Source organism: Stigmatopora argus, chromosome 9 (assembly GCF_051989625.1).
Source record: "Stigmatopora argus isolate UIUO_Sarg chromosome 9, RoL_Sarg_1.0, whole genome shotgun sequence".
In the NCBI taxonomy this organism is placed as follows: Eukaryota; Metazoa; Chordata; class Actinopteri; order Syngnathiformes; family Syngnathidae; genus Stigmatopora; species Stigmatopora argus.
Genome location: NC_135395.1, coordinates 15,734,361 through 15,746,097, shown reverse-complemented (window position 1 = coordinate 15,746,097; position 11,737 = coordinate 15,734,361). Strand labels below are relative to the sequence as shown.

The following is an 11,737-nucleotide window of genomic DNA, read 5'->3' as shown; positions in this document are numbered from 1 at the left end:
CAAGTGCAATTTTGGGAGACCAAAACCGGTCCATGAGGTCCGCTGTGGGTGCAGGTTTTTGTTCCAGCCCATCAAACGCAGACACTTTGACCAATGAGATTTTTGCAGAAAACCAGAAGCACCTGATTGCAATTCACTGATTGCAATTGCAGGACATCAGATTGGTGAAAACGTGTCCTCTTTACAGGTTGGATTGAAAACCCGCAGCCACTGCGGCCCTCTTTGTGGAATAGTTTGCCCACCCCTGTTCTACTAGGACTGGGACTACTAATATGACTAATATGGCACCAGGCAACGCGGTTCGTGCCACACCCCCTTGTCCGCGGTGCGGTGGTATGATCCACGGATGCTTGTTATAGCGAGACGGAGCATCGTCAGCTTCAGCAACACCAGTCAGTCTGGTCGGGTTCAAGTGCTGCTAATCGCCGCTTGCCGGGCTCCGTCCTGTCACCGCATCCGCCTGGCTCTTCTGCCCAAAAAGACTCCCGATCGCCTCTGCGGACATCTCGCCGGAGACGCCGTCAACATCGAAGCCACACCGGCAGACTCCGAGGAGCCACCGTGAGGCGTCTAAACAGCCACGTTTCACCGAGGCACAACATCACGGGGTTCCGATTCTGCCGGGGATAGCTCCGCATTTGGATCTTACGCGTGGATTTGGACGGGAAAAGCGGAATGGCTGCTGCAGGTTGGGAAGGTAAGTGTCGTGTCCCTGGCCTCGTGTGGACTCATGCACGGCGTGTTGCCGGTTGTCAGCACTGTTGCTCGGTTGACGGCGGCTCGACTGCTGGGACAGCGTGAGTTCACAGGAAATTATCAGCAGCTGTTTATAGTGTGCGTGTTGGAGTGTGCAGGCTACACGGGCGCGTGCTAATCATGCTCCGTGCACCTCTCGATGTAGTATACTTTGCAAATGCTGAAAAAGATACTGTGAAATAAGCGCCGCAAACGGTGACAACTGTTTCTAATTCATGCTTGCAAAGTGCCACATTGGATTCGGTCCACTAGTAGCCCTGAGCTGCTCCAAATGCTGGCTGGTGCCCCTCTGTCACCATCAGCTCTGAGATAGCCTAATGATGCCAACAGGGCCACTAGGTCCACAAGGTTTAGAGCTCTCTCACTTTAAGCTGTTCCAGCAATCGTAACTGAGTCATATTTCATTGATTTGATGCAATGCAAAAGTGTAATATTTGGAATATAAGGCCATGTGTGTATTTTACGGGTCAAGAGGGCAAATGAGATTTTGCACTTTTTTTTAATATGGTGCCTGTAAAAGAAAACATTCCATATACAGATTATTGTACTGCAAATCTATTTTTCCACATCAGAAGACTTTACAAAAAGTGGGGGAATGAGGGCTAATAATTAAGGGAAGCGAAATGCGTTGGGATAAATCATAATTATTATCAAGCTGACATAATTTGCACCAGTGTGGATATGCTTCAATAGATTTACAGGAAACCTCCCTCTTTTCACACAGTAATTGCATTCAATAAACTACAGAAAACACATTCTATGCAAAAACTAATGAATCTGCACACATTAAAAAAACTATGTAAAGATGTATTTTGTTAATCTGCTCCATCAAGCAAATCAAATGTTTTCAATTTAAATGCAAATTGTCATTCATTAGAATTTATATTTTCATAATGTATTTTTACTGAAACATTTACAATCCTGTTTCCTATAGTACGTTTTTCTGATAATTATAGTACATCATTCCTTTTTTACTGTTATTTAAGAAATCAAATGTCAATGTGACATTGTTTTACCTGAACATGTCCAGGAAGAAGCATAAACCGTTCTTATAGTACTTATTTCTGATCATTATAGTACATCATTCTTTTTTTTTTTTACTGTTATTTAAGAAATCAAATGTCAACGTGACATTGTTATACCTGAACATGTCCAGGAAGAAGCATAAACCGCTCTTTATTTTTCTTGGCGTGTGCCTTATTGATAGTGAACTAAGACAGTCTGTCTTGGCTTTTTCATCTTTTTTTTTTTCTATAACCGAGCATCTGTGCTTGGCGGTGAGGTACTGTATACACACACACAAACAAGCTGCAAGACCTATCTCCCACACTCCCACACACAACCTGGAATTTACAAGCACGGGCACACATACGTAAACGCGCACCCACACACATCGAGAGAGTCATATGTATAATGTGCTGATGTGTGTCTGTTAATCTTGCTATCTGGATATGGTGGCTTTTTTTACCCTCTATCAATGGTAATTAAGAGCAGAAGTGGTTAAATGCCACACCCATTATGGCTGCTCTTTGAATTAAAATGTCACACGACCAATTATACACACTGCTCATACCACTGATGAAGCATTGGCATTTCTGTCAGTCATCCAACATGGCTAATCAATCTGTCTAACATTTTCCTCTTAATCATAGTAACTTGCATCGGTTGACTTCTCGGCAGCAGTTTGGTGCCAGCAGTGCGACGATACTAATGATCTCCTTCAGCTGTTGCGTTCTCATTTTTTAATTTTTAGCCCTGTTACGAGACGATTTGCACATATGGCGTGATGGAAATATGTAGAAGCCTACAAGCTCATTTCCATGTTTTGGATTCTCATTATTCCAGTGTGACAGAGCCTCTACAATGTTTAGAGTGCTGCCTTTCATCATCTTGTCCATTGCCCCATGTGGAGAAAAGTTATTATGTGTGTGATACTTTTTTTTTTTTTATATGCCTGAGGTTTACGTGAAACTGCATTGTATTTGTATGGAACAGTAGTGTACCAAACAGCAGGGGGTAGGGGTTAAAGTTGTTCTTTTTTGTTATCCAGCCTGCATTATTAATAATTTTTGTTCCAGGAATTCTGTTGCCCATGGCACTGTAATGCTCTCCTCTCCCGTGGAATTGCTCAGACGTTTTTCCCTGCCCCACAATGCTGCTGCCAAACGACTTTTCCTTAATAAATTTGAGGTCATGAATTAGTGAGAGGACAATGTGTGAGGCACAGGGGATGTTCATAACACAACACACATAGTACTGCTCAGAGCAATACACCCACCACTGCAGTAAGACGCAATTTGAAGCCCAGTGTGACATCTAACCACCCACTTCTTTCTCTGCGTGTCCATCATATTTTATAAGAAGATAATTGCTAGAAAAGCTGAAATGTTCACCACCCTGTCGATAATTTTGAAGCAATAGAAGCCTTGCTACTCGAGTGTTGAGATGACTAGACTCTTTAATGCACAAATGCACGTAAATACACTTCATTTATAACCAAGTTCAAATATTTACATCTTGCTGTAATGTAATGCCGCTCCATCACCAATAGGGATTGTTTACAAATTGTGCAGTGCTAATTAACATGTATTCCAATCAGTTAGCAATTATAAATCTTGAAGAAAAAAAATCCCAGAACTTTTATTAAAAAAAAGGAAAACAAGTACAAGTGTGAAATTCAAACTATTAATCTCTACTCATTAAGTAGGCTTATAACCTAAAAGTTGAGCATTATTTCTTTGCCAATTTAATTCATGTTACTTGTATGAAATAAAGAAAAAAGATTGTTATATGTTCTCAAAATTAGACAGTATTATGACCCTTGCTAATTTAAAGTAGAGAAATTACTTTTAAGATTTAGTGTGTGCAATATGAATGCCTTATGGGTTTTTCCACTATGCTTCTTCACACAATAAAACAATATTATGTAAAAGATGATATATTAATAGTAAGCTCACAGTAGAAGGAAAAATATAGAACAAAAATAATATAAAAACTAAAATCATCTTCATTGTTGGCACAGACCAAGTCTTACACACATATTGCACATGCACAATCCAGAAAGCACGTACATGCACACACAAATACATGGACTGGCCAGGGTGTAGCATGTATGCCTGCAGCAATTTACTTTTAAGTATTTGGCTTTGTGTCAACCGGCATCTCCAGCGCTTGATTCCCTCTTGTGTTACTCTATTCGGCTATGGGCAAACGGCAGGAACTATATGTGCTTTAAGAAGAATAAATTTCTCATATGAGAATAGTATTGTGAAAATACAATTGCAGTCTTCCATCACACCTCTGTACCTTCGATACCTTGCCTCTCCGTTTTTTAAGACAGAAGGATCAGAGCCTCAAGAGCCTTACTGGCCAAGGCACTTAGCCTTTCTTTAAAATATGAGATTAATTTGTCAAGAGAAGTGTGGCGTGTGCGTCTTTTAGCATGTGAAGAGATGCTCTGAAAGAGCGTAGCTAGCTGGAGGTCTGAGAGAGAAGAGCTATCACGTAGAGGCTGCGGTCATTTCTGAGTGCTTAATTTGTCTCCAATGGGTTGTGAAATATTGTGATTTTTCCCTTTAATTGTCCCCTGAATAATAATGCAAAAAAATTTAAATTCACAGTGCATGATTTAGTTTTGGAGTGTAAAAGTCACGACATACATTTGTCTTTGGTAGAGAATTCACACTGGTATAGCTACGACACAGACGAGGTTAGGCAAAACCTCACACAGGAAAAGCTGATGGTCACCTAGAGGGACACATTTCTCACAGTGAAATTTCTTATTAATCAAGTAGGTGGACAATTTTAGAAGAAGGAAAATCAATGTTTGTTTCTACACAGATTTATTGCCAAGTAAATCTTCCTTCACCTCTGCCTGCAGATCTTGGCATTGTTGTCAAAACAATTAAGTCAAAATCCATTATATGCGTCTTGTTGATACAAAGGACAAAATTGAGTGTGCTCCAGACAGCCTTTACTGAAGTCCAGCACTTCACCTTCAGTTTAGTACGCATTATTGAGGAAGGGAGGCTTTGGTCCAACAGGGCTATCTCTTTAAATCTTTCTTGGCTCAAAATTGACCTTCAATTTCAAACAAATGCTGACAAAATGATTGAACTAAGACGCAAGTTGACCACTTCATTTTGGAACACAATAAAAAAAAAACAGATCGTTTATCAAAATTTGCAACTCAGTACATAAATGATTTATTAATATGACTAATTTATGTGTAACTCTGCTGAATGACTATGAAGTGATTTACTTGGACAAACTACTTGCTTGTCGCTTACTTGCAACATTAAACAGTTATTGTATGCCGAACATTCCTTTCTCCTAAGTGAGTTCATTTATTACCTGCTCAGTTGTAAATAGCCTCATGTGTATATCACCAGTTATATGCATGGCCTTACTTTTACAAAATGATTATGAATTATGTACTTGGAGGAAAGATGAATAGGTCCAAAGGAGTTCGTGATATTTCTCAGTTGGGGGCCTTGTTTCATACATCCATACAGTTCTTGTTCATGAAAACTTCCCACCATGTGGGTTTATTTTATTGTTGATGTTCATTTTAGTCTGATTCCTGATCCACCATGAACTCTTAAGAGTTTTTTTTTTTTCGATGCATAAGAAACCGTACGCAAATTGACTTGCAGCTGCACAGGGAGAAGCTCTATGTTGATTGCCAGCCAAAGTGCACAAAGGAAACTCATTTGAGCAAATAAAGTAACCTAAATGTACTCCGAGAATATCACCGATGGATTGTGCGGCCATTTTTCAAGTAAAGCCAGACTGAGTCTCTGCAATTACAAATTTTACAACATGCGGTGCTTGTTATTCCTACCTGATACATCCAGAAAAATAATTGAGGCGTTTGTTCTGTTTAATGCAACAGGGAGCACAATGGCTTACTTTATAAGGACCAGTATGAGAAAAGCCAATATTTTGGGCTCTAATTTGGAAAGGATGGTTTTAACGAGCAAAGAAAATATTCACAAAACAGTGGACATGCTATGAGTCCATCACTGTCGCCCATGTTTTTCCTTGGTTAAAGAAAAATAAAGTTTCTTGAAAAGTATTTACTTAGAACCTGCTTGAGTATTGTAACCATTGTGAGCATTCTCCACTCTTTGTTTGGATACACTGCTGCATTATGTTCTCCCATCTATCATTAAGTCATTGAAACAACTTTTGGGATCAGAATGACAATCCCAAACCATTAACATAAACTGTTTAGGCTTTTCAGATTAGAGACCTCACAAAAATCCGTCTTCCCATCCTAGTCTTCCTTTTGTCAGATGATAACTCTCACAATGCGAAGGCATGACGGATGTACTATTTCATTTTTGGTTCACAAATTAATCTACAATGTGCTAATAGTCATAGTAGATTGCTTCAGTAACTTGATTTAAAATTACTTGTTTCTCCATAACCAACGACTTAATTAAGGGCCTTTAGAGGAAGTTCTGTCTTTCAAACAAATCCAATTTCTGGCATTGATTTATCAATTAATTCTGCTGCTGTAATGCCACCACTTTGCTTATCTTTGAGAAGTGGAGGTTTTAGCAGCCAAATGCATTATTGAAAGAGGATTTTTAGTGAGCAGTGGCTGATGCAGAGAGCTTAGGCGCTTGTCAGTCTTGATGTAAAGCTTTATTTGCAAAACGGGTTAGTGTGAACAGCCTTTTAGGCCCGCAAGGAGGACAGTGACATGTATTTATCTTGCGGAAGAGGAGGAATATCAATTGTGTTGAATAAGGCTTTTCCTTGTCAGGAATATTGATTTAAGTAGTTTTGGGGGCTGTCTCTTCCTCTGTGTGTCGGTGTATTTGTGGTCAAATTCCTAATTCCATATGGCTAAACTAGAGAAAACAGCATCGCATGTGTCTTTGCAATATCTTATCTTGATTTTTTTTAAAAATGTTTTTCTTTTTTATTTGCTTTTCCTTATTTGGAAAAACAGCAGCTGGTTTCAGATCAGTGAGATAGTCAAAGGGAGTCTCACGTAACGAACTTGGCATTCCATTTAAAAGCAGTATGAAAGAGAAATATATTTTATCCGAGATTGGGTAGGGGGGAAGCCTTTGAAAAGTCGGATAAAAGATCATTGAAGCAAAGCAATTCATGGATGTGCTCGTACTGCTCAGACAAATGTGAGGATCAGTGCTTTGACCCATACACATAATGAATAGTCAGTGTTCCACGTTGGTTTCTTGTTACCTTAAAAAAAGAAAAGGAAAAACCTGTTTATCCCTCGAGGAGTGGTGGCAGGGTTTGTTGTAGAGAAGGGTGGCATACTGAAAATTCACTGTTACCGAGATGATTCATGATGACTAATAATTTTGATAGTTGCTAAAGTGGGTTTTATTTTTCTTTTATTTATCTATTTATTTTTTTAAGAAGTGAGAGAATGTAAAGTCTTTTCAGCCAGTTTTGGCTGTGTGTTAGGCAATGGTCATTCCTCTTTAGGACAGCAATCACACTAACTTACATGTGAAGTCACTTGGCTATCAGAAAATCAAATAAACAGAGCCACATTTGCCGTTTACCTGTACTCTATTCACCCATACAATAAATATGGCTGGTGGTGCACAGTGAGTAAGCCGCCTTTCCAGATTTTGACATATCGCTGCTACATGTCGACCTGGCTCAGCTGGTCCTTCTCCAGGTCTGAGTTTTCACATCAGCTGCTCTTTGTCGCATCCAAGTTGAAGGCTTTCTCGGCAGAGCGTCGGTTGTCCAAGTTGCTGGGCTCCAGCGGCACCAAGCTTGAAGAAGCGGACCAGGGTTTCACGGTAGGCAATTCCCGGGTGGTGGCTCCTGGGCTAGGCTGAGGATGAGGCCAGCCGCTGCTATTCCATGGCCAAGAGCTCAAGAAGCCAGCCTGCTGATGGACATGGCACTCCACTTTTGGCCTCTCCAGTGCAATTCTAGAGCAGGAAGTCATTCAATGTTTATGTCGGTCTGACCGATACATATGTGCATTTTCTTGAGGTTACCTAAGCTATGGGAAGCTTGAAAAGTGGCTCTCACACCATGTTTTCACCCGAACTAGTGAAGCTGTTTCAATCTCACCCTCCTACATGAAATGAGAAAAGTAACATATTTTCTTTGGAACAATAAAATAAATGCAATTGTCCTTGGCTTTTGCCAAAATGTTGGGTTCCGTCTGTCTTTAGCCATCATCCACCAGTCTTTCGTCACGTCACCTGCGTTTGGTAAGCTAAGGTGTATCAATGTTGAGGCTTGTGCAGTCGTATGCACACAAAGATTGTATCTAAACACTACAGAAAAACACTTTTAATTTTTTTTGCCCGTGGGATTATATGATGACCTTTTAAGTGAGACATGTGATCCTTCATCAGCATACGTAAAGTGCCCTGTGATGACTACTGTTTTGTTTTGGCAGTATGTAGTAAATAACGTGGAATTGAATTGATTTAATGACACTTGTAGGTCTCCTGCTTCTCTCATCTCATTTTCTGAACCGCTTTATCCTAATTAGGGTCGCGGGGGGCGCTGGAGACAATACCAGCTGTCTTCGGGCCAGAGGCGGGGGACACTCTAATTCGGTGTCCAGCCGATTGAAGGGCACAAGGAGATGGACAACCATGCACACTCTCACCCATACCTAGGGGCAATTTAGAATGTCCAATCAGCCTACCATGCATGTTTTGGAATGTGGGAGGAAACCGGAGTACCTGGAGGAAACCCACACAGGCCCAGGGAGGATATGCAAACTCCACACAGGTGGACCGAACTGGACTTGAACCCAGTACCCCAGAGCTTTAAGGCCGACGTGCTCACCACCCGTGCCACCGGGCCGCCTCTCCTGCTTGTAGTGTGTTTTTAATTACTGGAAACAGATTTGATAAATGATTCAAGTGTTACACAGTTTTGGATTGTGTATGGTTGGTGAACATAGCGTTATCAGAGAAATATTTCAGGCTTGGTCAACTATGAAAGCACAAGAACATGATGGGAGAGCTGTGGGCCATTGATATCTGGCTCTGATGCAACAATTAAAAGTCCATCACTTCATGCAACACTCAGCAGATTTTGACATTTCTTTCTAACGTCTTTCCATTGTCACTGTGTCCAGAAGCTACAGTATATTTTATTTTACTGAGCATTTTAGCATTTGTCCCCCCCCCCCAAAAAAAATCTCTCTTTCGATCCTGACGATATCTGTGAGTCAGTTGTGCCTGTCCATGCTGCAAGTAAGCACAGCTATAACTGAGGGGAAAAGAAATGACAGTAGAATGTTTTCTTTTATACATTAACTAGCTCATTTTTTAAATAAAGAACTTATTGATCAAACATGATTTGTTTGTTTGTGTAAGCAGGCTTTATAGTACTGTATTATCTGTCTTTTTACTGTTACAAGAGGGCTTAGGTGAATTGCCAATGGTCATTGTAAGAATTTATGTCTCTTCAGCTAGCGTAAATCTTTCCAGATGAGTGTGCATAAATGGCTCTTAGGGTTTTCTTATATTTCAGGATAGACTTGTATATTTTTCAATTGATTGTGCTAACTGTCTCCTTCTCAGTAAAAAAATGTTTGCTATGTGAACAAAACATCGGTGACGCGCCTGTTTCTCATGCAACTCAAACATAATATATACATCACATTCAATAAAGTGGTATTATAATACTGCTTTAAAGTAAAACCTCAACTCCTATATTAATTAAATAATTTGATTTTGGACCGGTTAACAATTGATTCTTGTAATAGTGTAATCTATAATTTAATGCTTGTCATATTTTGAATATAGCTTCATAACAGTTCAATTTCAATCTTGGAATATTACAATGTATGACTTGTAATTTCCCATGGCACACCATTGTGTGTTGGCACAGTGGTTGGGAAACCCTGATCTAGAGTAATCTCATTTTGTGTACATTGGTTGCATACTTGGAATACAAAGCCTGCAAACAACATGGACACTTCACAACTTTATATTTATGTTTCTGAGAAAGTCTTGCTTTAGCACCAGTCGATTTCTCAGTGTTTCTTTTTTTGTTACTCCTCTGGCCACTCTACTGAGGAGGATTAGTTTGTGCAAACAAGCTTCAGTGAAATGTGCAAAGGCCAGAGCTAACACATGAAGTAGAAGGTCCCTTTCACAGGGTCTCCAATATGTTATGAAAATAAAACTTTCTCACTATTATAAAAATGTGGTTGAAATCCAGCTGCTGTAGAGCATCGGAGGAGCTGAAAATTTTTGCTCCACTTTAACCCCCCCTTTTCTTATTTATTTATTCCGATTTCCCTGCTTTTCCAGGCCTCTTCTTCACTTGCCTCTCCTTTTCGATTTGATTGCTCCCTTCTCCAACATCACAATTTCAAAACATCTGTTGATAATTGGAACGGATTTGTCATATTACTACTTGCACGGCCATCTCTACCAGGGTAGCATGAACTTTTACAGACTGCAACCCTGAGCTGATTTGCAATGTTAATTCTATTCAAACTTGCATGACAGCATTGATCACTGCTCCAAGCAGATTTACAAAAGGAGCATATATTTGTCATTGATTATTCGTGATGGACAAGAGTGAATCAAGTCTGTGAAGGGTCCAATTTTGTTGCAACTGTATATCGATGGATTTGCTAAGTCCCTCAGGAATTTGTGTGCGTGTACATGAAGAGTATGTGTTATGAGACAAAGAAGAAAGAATAGTTAAACAATGGCTATAGGTGAATGTGGGAGGGTTCTAGTATTTTGCCAGCACAGGGCTGTAATGTGAGGCATGCAGTACACTTTGTGTGGTTATTTAAAATTGAGCGCAGAGGAGTTCATTACACACAGATGAATTATAGATCTAATGTAAATTAGAACTGAAATGACTTTGATACAGTTGAGGTCCATTAGTAGGTCCTCTTGAGATGCGCTTCAAATGCTAAGGCTTCATGGTTCATCTTTTTTTCCCTGTAAGTTGCGACACTAGTCTATCAATAATGTTATATTTCTCTGCTAAACAAATATGACTGCTCTGTGGTTAATACAGCAACTTGGGATTCATTAATCATTTAAATTCATGAATATTACATACTATATCTTGCAAGGGATAAGATCACTTCCTTAGTCGCTATAAGATGATGAAATGGGCTATAAACCATGACACCATAAATGTAGACACCAGGAGTGGGCCAGAGAAACAATAGTTTATAAAGGATGACATTGTGAATGTTTTTTTATTATTTTCCAATACAGTAATAACTCTCCACTTTGGGGATCGACTATCATGGATTAACCACATCATGGCTTGGATCTGCCAGAAAATGTTCTCATGTAGGAATAATAGTACAAACCTAAAATGAAGAGAACTAAAAGGCAAGTCACATTTAGAGGGTATTTCACTGACCACTTTGGGACAGTGTCGACCTTTTGAGTTAAATGATAGTACGGAGAGGGTTTTAAAAGTCCATCTAATATTAAACGCATGGTGTAAGACTGGATAGCACGTCTAGCTCACAGTCCTGAGATCAAAGGTTCAAAACCTGGAGTTTGCATTTCCTCCCCATTATTTTTCTTCAGTTTGATCCCGCATCCCTAAAACTGCTGATGGAAGACTCCAGAATTGTCCCCATGTAATACTGTGTGCATGCTTGGTTGTTGGCTAGCAACCAATTCAGGGTATACTGCGCCAACTGCCCGTTGTTGGCCGAGTTAGTCTCCAGCACCCTTTGCGACCTTTCTGGGTTTTAGCGGCTCAGAAAATGAATGAAAGACCAATGCTTTTACATTTTTGGAAGTAGTCACAATGCTTTTGAAACTTTAAAATTGACTTTTAGAAATGGGGGTTGCTGGAGAAATAGGTTAAAGTGCACATGAATGTCACATTTATATCAAGAATGCACGTCCCTTTAAGATGAAACAAAAACACTCCAGAAAACTAGCCCTTTGTTTCTTCTCAATAAAACCTAGAGCAATGCATTCAGTGAAAATACATATTGCACTGAGGGAACAATCAGTAT

The 11,737-nt window shown here is 39.8% G+C and overlaps 1 protein-coding gene across 1 annotated transcript in view; it reads left to right on the top strand.

Moving 5' to 3' along the window:
* Window positions 1–277: 277 nt before the first annotated feature.
* Window positions 278–11,737, top strand: part of LOC144082296 (teneurin-1-like) — a 138,291-nt gene continuing 126,831 nt past the window's right edge. The window contains exon 1 of the mRNA XM_077609342.1: window positions 278–697. The gene's annotated coding sequence lies outside the window, so the exon portion shown is untranslated. The remainder of the gene's footprint in view (window positions 698–11,737) is intronic.